General features: G+C 30.1%; 1 long non-coding RNA gene across 2 annotated transcripts; it reads left to right on the top strand.

Moving 5' to 3' along the window:
• The first annotated feature begins 789 nt into the window (after window positions 1-789).
• LOC131079737 (uncharacterized) lies at window positions 790-6,432 on the top strand. Of its 2 annotated transcripts, none has more exons than XR_009114023.2 (3): window positions 790-1,314; window positions 1,494-1,549; window positions 6,332-6,432. It is a non-coding gene; the product is annotated as an uncharacterized LOC131079737 (long non-coding RNA). The 2 variants fall into 2 exon arrangements; XR_009114022.2 differs by having other exon boundaries at window positions 6,262-6,432.
• Window positions 6,433-8,152: the final 1,720 nt, after the last annotated feature.

Raw genomic sequence — 8,152 nt, 5'->3', positions numbered from 1 at the left:
TAGAGAATTAGATTGTTAGCTATAACTTAAGTAAGAGCATGCACATGGATTTTAAAATATTTTGAAAGTTACCATTGTCATTGCTATTCACCTCTCACCAAAATTACCAAGGTAAGAAAAGAAATGAACATAAGCACATTTGAATGCATAAAAACTTTGTATTGTTAAAAATTTATTGTGTTCTATTTGAATTGCTAGGTATATTTGCTTTAGTTTCCTTATACTACATATTTCTGAACAATGATTGATGATTTTTACTTATTTTTGGTTGGAACAATGTTGATAATATTTCTAAAAGTTTTGATTAAGCTAAATTAATTTTTTTTTTTGAGTATGTGTACTTGTAACATGTCATTGCTAATATTTACCCATCAAACCATAGAGCATCATACCATCATTATATGTTGTTTTTAAGATTTAATGTTTTCTCTACCACTACTCTTACAAATGAATTGTTTTAGTCAATTGTATAAACATACATACAAAATATAAATTATTATAAAAAATCCATTGCACATCTAAAAATATTAATATTAATTACAATTATATATAAATCTTAATATAATAATCAAATTACACCCAAATTAATAAAAAATATTAAAAAAAATAAATACCTAAAAGCTACTAATTTGTTTAAATATGTACTAAAATACCTACCATTTAGAAAATGTTCAAAACTAACCAACCTACAACGGGAATGAAAATTCAAATGGCATGGAGCGGGGAAAAACATGTGAAGTTAACATTATAACCCTTGGCATTTTAAGGTAAGAGTTTGTCTAGCTCAATTACATCACAGACCCTCCACAAATCATCCTCCACAAATCATCTTTCTTCATCTTCTGGAGCTTGTCCTTCAATTTCAATTTTCCCTTGAGTTTATTCTCCTCTTCTTCACCCCAAACAAACCCTGAAAACTGCAAAACATCCCTCTTAAAATGATAAGCATTTCCACGTCTTCCATAAAGAAGATTGTGAATGATTTCCAGCATTTCATCACCTCTGGTGAGTTTATATGCCACATTTGGAATGTTCTTAAGCTGTGTGCCTTTGCCCTATTCAATGATGAATTCTCTGGGGCTATCCCTAATGGTGGAAGGATCAAAGGTTTTTACAGGCTTCTTTTCTCTCACAAGCCGATCCAGCGGAGTAGTAGGCATTGGAAGTAAATCCTCGGTTTTCTCTTCTCTGAATTCTTCAGCCATGTCGAGATTCGAACCTGTGAAGGCTCAAACCCTGGAATTAAATACCTCTTATAGCTTCGTTCAATGAATCAGCATCAAATATGGACATACATGTTCGAATTCAAAATTTGTAAGCTAATACATAATTTATTAACTGTCAAATATCATTTATTGTTTTGATTTGTTACGCCAAGATGCGTTAATCACGTTTATGAACAATATTTAACTCTAAAAACTCCCTGGTCCATCTGTTCATGATTTTTTTCTTTTATTTCTTTTTTTTGTTTTTCACATTCTGGCTGGTAAAAGATGAAGAGGCAAAACGGAGGATCAGAAAATAGCAACCGAATGAGAGCAAATTCCAGGTAATTCTTTGTCTTTATTTTTATTTATTTTTTTACATATCTGTAGTGGCAGATGAAGCATCAGAGTGATGTATTGTTTACCCTGTCAAATAAAATTGTGCATTGATAAACACCCTATGAAATTTAATAATAGATCGCTCAAAATGGCATGAAAATTTGACCTCTCTAAAATTTAATTCTTTACATTAATTTTGGCTATCATGGCATTCTGCTTCATTGAATTCATGAGGCTAGGGCACAAAAGCACCTCTACTCATTCTTGGATAGATGTAGGGCTAAAACAGCCAGCAAATGTAACCCTAATCACTTTCTACTTCCCACCATTTAAAACTATTTCAAAATTGCTTTAAAACCATGTATTTGTAACAATGTTGGGATTAGAGTCGCAGTTGCAAGCTACAGTGGGTAATGGCAGGTGTTGTTAGGAATGCTGAAGGAGAGGAGAAAACTTTGCATTGGATCTACGTTCTTTGGCCTAATATATTGGACTAGGAGGTAACAACAATGCTAATATTGGAGATAGCTCTAAATAGTATGAATTTCTGTAAGAATTCCAAACCTGAATCTTACATTTAAAACTAGTAGTAATCTAAACCTATAGATTGAGGAAAAAATCTTTAAGTTCAATGCATAGTAGCATTCCATTTACATGCCATTCAGAGAGCAAATTTAAATTGTGAATAAAATTCAGTAAATATGTATGACTATCCTGTAAATTTTTTTGACAAAACTAATTATGAACATTGTTTATCAATTGACTACGCTGTACATTTTAGTGACAAAACTAGCACATTCTCCTCAAGACTGCCATTTTACTGTAAATCATATATTTCACAAACTGGGATCTAGATATTGTATTTGCCTAGATATTTAGAACTCAGCTCTGCTACCAGGCTTTAGATTCAATCCCAATGAAGACGAGCTCGTATTTCACTATTTGAAACGGAAACCACCATTGAATTTACGCCCTGTAACTATGAACCTATAAGAGATTAGAAATACAGGGATGCAAGAGAGCCTGAAGATAAAACTCAAAGTTTTGAAAATAAATATTTGGAAATGATGTTAACCAAAATTATTTTTAAAAACTCACCAATTCTATTTTTAAGATTTTTATTTGTGAATGACCTGGTAAACTAAACTTATATTTATTTTAGAGGAATGTGAAGCATGACACCTAGGAATAACATTGTTTTGGACAATGCAATGGTTGAACCATCAAAACTATGCCCATCAGCCTAATTGAAATTAAGTTAGTGTACAAATTTCAACAAGAACTAATGCCAAAACTGATAACCGAGAACATCAGTCACAATAATTTAAGGCAAAATAATTAGGAAGAAATCATTAATACTCTCCCCATCTTCATTTCCATTGGACACGCTTCTGAAATTATTTTTGCAGAAATAGAAAGCCCCGAGAAATTATGATTTGGAGTTTGGCCAACTACGAGCCAGTTAAACATAAAAACCAGAAATTAATTTTCATGCACTATTAAAAATATAAAAACCAAATGACAGTGAATGTCTTTTATTATCTTCTGGCACAGTTCTCTTGGACCGAACTAATTGCAAATAGAAAACCATTTTTCCACCATATTTCTAGGTTGTGCCAAGGCAAAGAGCTCTACAAAATTTATAGGGATTTATCAAAATATTTTACAAAGTGGATTTTCATCAGCCATTTCCCTAGCATACGTGTATCTATAACCTGGAAGCATTCACAAAATGTTTCTTTTTTCCATATCTTTTCACTACATTTTTCTTTTGTTTTTTAATAATAGAGTGCTCTGTTTTTTAATAGCAGAGTGAATACAGATTGTATGGCAGCTTATTCTAAAATAGCCAATGGTCCGTCTTTTATAGAATTTGCAATCCCAGTTAGTTACCACGATGTAAAAACAACAATTAGCTTTTTCTAACAATAATGAATTCATATTGTATTCTATCTTGCATTATGAGTACTTGTTCAATACTATTGTAATGAGTTTTTTGTTTTTCCAATTAACTACTTATTAAAAAAATAATTTGAACCAATCACAAACAAGTTTTTCTGTATACTTAACTTTATTGATCTCACTCCCACACTTTTCACTCGGGTTAATAAATGAATAGTCACAGTGCATTTTATATTGCTATATGTATTATAGATATTTTTTTTTTACAGAAAATAAATATAAAATTTTATAATGTTATATTATTTTAATAATATATTATTATAACATAAATAGATCTATAATCAAATCAAATAATACAAGTATCAGATTGTATTAAATTTTAAGGGATACATATTTATAATAGTAATTACATAAGTAAAAAAAATGTTATGTCATAATAAAAGACATTGATTTCTTATTTTTAGTTACAATTTTTTTTATTGAATTAATATGTTTAAAATTAATTATACTTTTATACATATTTTATTATATTTAAATTATAATGAATTAAAAAAATTATTACTATTTTTATTTAATTAATTTACTTTATAAAATTATTATATATCAAGACTATTGTTATTTATTATTATTAGTTTTTAATTTTTTTTTATATTTTTTTGTTTACACATTTTTGTTTATTATATTTTAGTTTTTAAAGTGATTTAAATCTAAAACTATTTCAATTATTATAGTTTATTTTGTGAAATTGAAAATTTATTAGGATTTCTTTAATTTATATTATTTATTTATAGTAAAATTTGAATTATTATAAAATGATTATGTTTAAATTTTTTATCTTAATTATTATAATTTTTTAAAATATAATCATTATTAAAATTAAATCATAATTATTATTAAAACTATACTAACAACAAGGCAAGTACTAGCCACTATATACTCTAGTCCAAAGAAGATTTTTGGTAAAGTAAAATTAAATTAAACACTGAGGCTCTCATGAACACAAAATTAAAGTTAAAAAATGAAAAAATCCCTTACCATGGTGAAAGAACAATGTTAATCCAACAAAAAAAAATCTGATGCCAAGCATAAATAGGGAAGGAGAAAAAGATAATTTGAAAATAAAATATTGGTATATGTGGTGGATTATTAAGTAATGGGGAAAATGAACAGAAATATGTATACAATCCAAGAATGAGCAACCAGATGAAAAAGGACAATTATAGCAGCCATAACCACGATAGTTGAAGAGGGGCCTAAAACCACCTGTTCTAATGGGCAAGACACTTGTAGTTGAGACTGAGTATGCAAAATGTGGAATCAAAGCCAGTGCACGTGGATTGTTAATCAAATGTTGTCATTGTTCATTTTCTAGAATATTTGTTAATTGAAAACCTAAAAAAGTGGACTATTAAACAAATGTTGTTGTTGTTCATTTTCCAGAATATTTGATAATTGAAACCGAAAATATCACTAGCAAAATACCCAAGGCCAATCAGAAAAAAGTAGAAAAAAAAGATAAATCAGTTTAATGAAAAAAAAACAATCCAAACCATAGATAACATAGTTTCCAAAGCAACAACTAATTGCAATATAGCTTCATGAAAACATTAGTCTCCGCCAAAGGCAGGGACTAATAATCCTCAAGTAGTGAAAGATATTTCATAGTTGATCGTACCTTTCTAGGTGTTCATAGCTTAAATGGCATGCACGTGGCATTATGGGTGTAGTCAATATTTGAAATTAGGGAATTGAGGATCAGGGTTGAGGATTGAATCTTCTCTCTTAAGGTATGTGTAAATGTATAAATAGACTGTTATTGTTTCTATGTAATCAGATTTGTTGTAGCTTCAAAATCTGGTATGTTAGGGTCAGATCGAAGAAATGAAAATCGATTATGTCTCTATAGGTACGAAGGCAAACATATATATAGGTCACCGATCTCTGTCTGTTTTGTTATTCAATTCGAACACCAAGTTCAATAGGGAGGATGGCGTATATATGCGATTGTCTTCATGCAAGGCTTTAGGATGATGGCACACCAAGAAACAACTATTGAATGAGGAAAGTTTGACAAAGGAACAACACTCGAGGACGAGTTGTTAAGCATAACTTAAACAAGATATCGAGGTTAAGGACCAAAAAAATGTATTGAGGAATTAACAGACCTTGGGGAGTTTGAAGTGCCTTGCAAATAGTACTTGGGGATAAAGGCCCGTAACTTTGACAAGAAACACTAAAAAAATATTTTGTTATATAAAAATAAATTGGATTATTTTTCTGATCAGAATGAATAGGAATCAAAGATCTTCTTATAGATTATCTTTACTATAAAAACTAATAGACTATTTACCCTGCTAAAATGAATAGGAATCATAGATCTTACTATAGGTTATCTTTACTTAAATAACTAATGGATTGTTTTCCTTGTTTGAACATCTGAACAAATAGGAATCATAGATTGTTTATATATAAGCAATTGCTTATATTATGATAATAATAATATAAAATATCCTACCTTTGAAGTTGTCAGCCTTGGTTTTTTCATCCTTACTATTATTATCTTTGTTGCTTTTGATGTGGCTTACTCTCTATGCCATTACGATGATAATAGTGAGCATCACATGTTAGATCTAGGATGTAATTCAATGTTTTGATAAAATTAGTATAAATTTGTAGATAATAAGTTTTAGATTTGACCACTTCAAAGGATATTTTTCTCTTATTCTTTAATTTTTCACACTGTGTTTTATTTTTCTTAGAATAAATATTTTGATTTGTTCAATTTTTTATAGATTGACTCATATTTATGTTTCAGCCATTCATGGCACTAACATTGGATTCATGGGTGGGCCCATTTCTCATACTGGTATTGGCACTTCTCACAGGCCATTGACAACATAGGATTATCGAGTTGCATCATCAACTTAGGTTTTTCCTTTTGCCCTTTTCTTTTTCCTTATTTAAAAACTTAGGGTGTGGAATTTTGTCTTTTGCATGTATTTTTGTATTTATTTTATTTTATTTTAAGTACTTTTTTGTCAAATTGTTATGATTGACAATCAACTTCTAGGATTTTCCATGGATGGTAATAATTACAAGGAATTTGCTATCATTGAAGTTGATGTGTTTGGTGAGGTTGATGTGAATGATTAAACATGAAACTTTGTATGTACATGTGCTTGATGTTTAGATCGTTTTCATGATCACTTTGTGTGACCACCATGCTTTGTTCTATGTGTTTTTTTGTTTATACCCCTCTATGATGAACTTTTAAGAGTAATTTTATAGATTTGGGATCTTTAATATTGGTATGCATTTCATTACTTTATTTTGTTACTTTGAATATAAATGAACTACAATAAAAATTGAGATTGATAGATTAAATCATTTATGTGATAATTTATTACATTATTATATTCTTTCCCTTATCTCTATAAAAGATGTCCAACACACATCTGTTTTGTCTAACAGACTGAAAACCCTTTAAAAAAACATTTCTCATATTGACTATGATACATATCAAATTGAGAGAGAGAGCCTAATCTGCAACAATTACTCCCTTGACCATAATCTAAGCAAGCAATAACAAATTCAAACATGTTTATTTTTTATTTTGCAAAATAAAACTTATCTCATAGTTTGTGATGCTGCAAACACCATTTACATTCAAACTCTCTAAAATCGTTCAAAATAGTTTTCAATGTATTTGAAATTGCAACAAAGAAAAATCTGAAATTAGCCCTTAATATTTGTGGACAACAAACTCTTTATGTCATGAAGTATTAAGATCGAAAACTATTGTTCTTTTATTGAAATTGGAAGGAATTATTGATACAAATATGAAAATGCTTCTAAAATCTACATTACAATGTTATTCATCCTGAAAGAGATTGGAAAAGCTAAAATACCAGCCGAGAGAAAGAAAAGAACTAGGAAAGAATATTAAAGAAGCCTTGAGAGTAACTGAAGAGAAGTTGATGAAGAACTGTTTGTGCCTCTCAAGACTGAGCTCTAACTGATTGTCCTTTCTTGCTTCTATCTTTATCTTGCATGATTGATTCATCCTGGGTCAAATTTGGTGAAGAATGAGATAGAGAAAGACCTATAATAGCTGCAAACTGAGAGTTTGTGGGCCCAAACCTCTCCTTGACCCCATGCATTATCCATGTGGGCTCCTGAATGTTGGGATCCAGGAACACTGAGAGGGCATGGGGGTTTGAATCAGTGTTCTGCCGGTAACACAAGATTTTATCCTTTTATACCATACACATATAAACTGGTACATAAATAAACATATAACTTGAAGCAAATAAACCATCCACATAAATGAACACCATAACACATAGAATTTGTATGTGGAAAACCTCAAAGAGGAAAAACCACGGTGGGATTTGTGACCCACAATATCAGTTCACTGACCATATGAAAGGATATTACATATAATGGGGGCCTACACATGCAGGAAGGCACACTGCCTAGAACATGCTGCTCATCACTAAAGAATCTCACTGACTACAAGCTTCTGCTAATGTAAAACACTAAAAATGAACTCAAAAATGCATCTGCTATGCCAAATAGAGTTCCGGTTCTAGCTCTGCTTTGTACTGGTTCATAAACCCTGAACACTACTACCGATATTTCTTCTCCTCCAAAAATGCTTTCCAAACTATCTACAGATCATTGCATGATATAACACTTACATACAA

The sequence above is a fragment of the Cryptomeria japonica genome, chromosome 1, assembly GCF_030272615.1.
Source record: "Cryptomeria japonica chromosome 1, Sugi_1.0, whole genome shotgun sequence".
NCBI lineage: Eukaryota > Viridiplantae > Streptophyta > Pinopsida > Cupressales > Cupressaceae > Cryptomeria > Cryptomeria japonica.
This window is presented reverse-complemented; position numbering and strand designations above follow the sequence as displayed.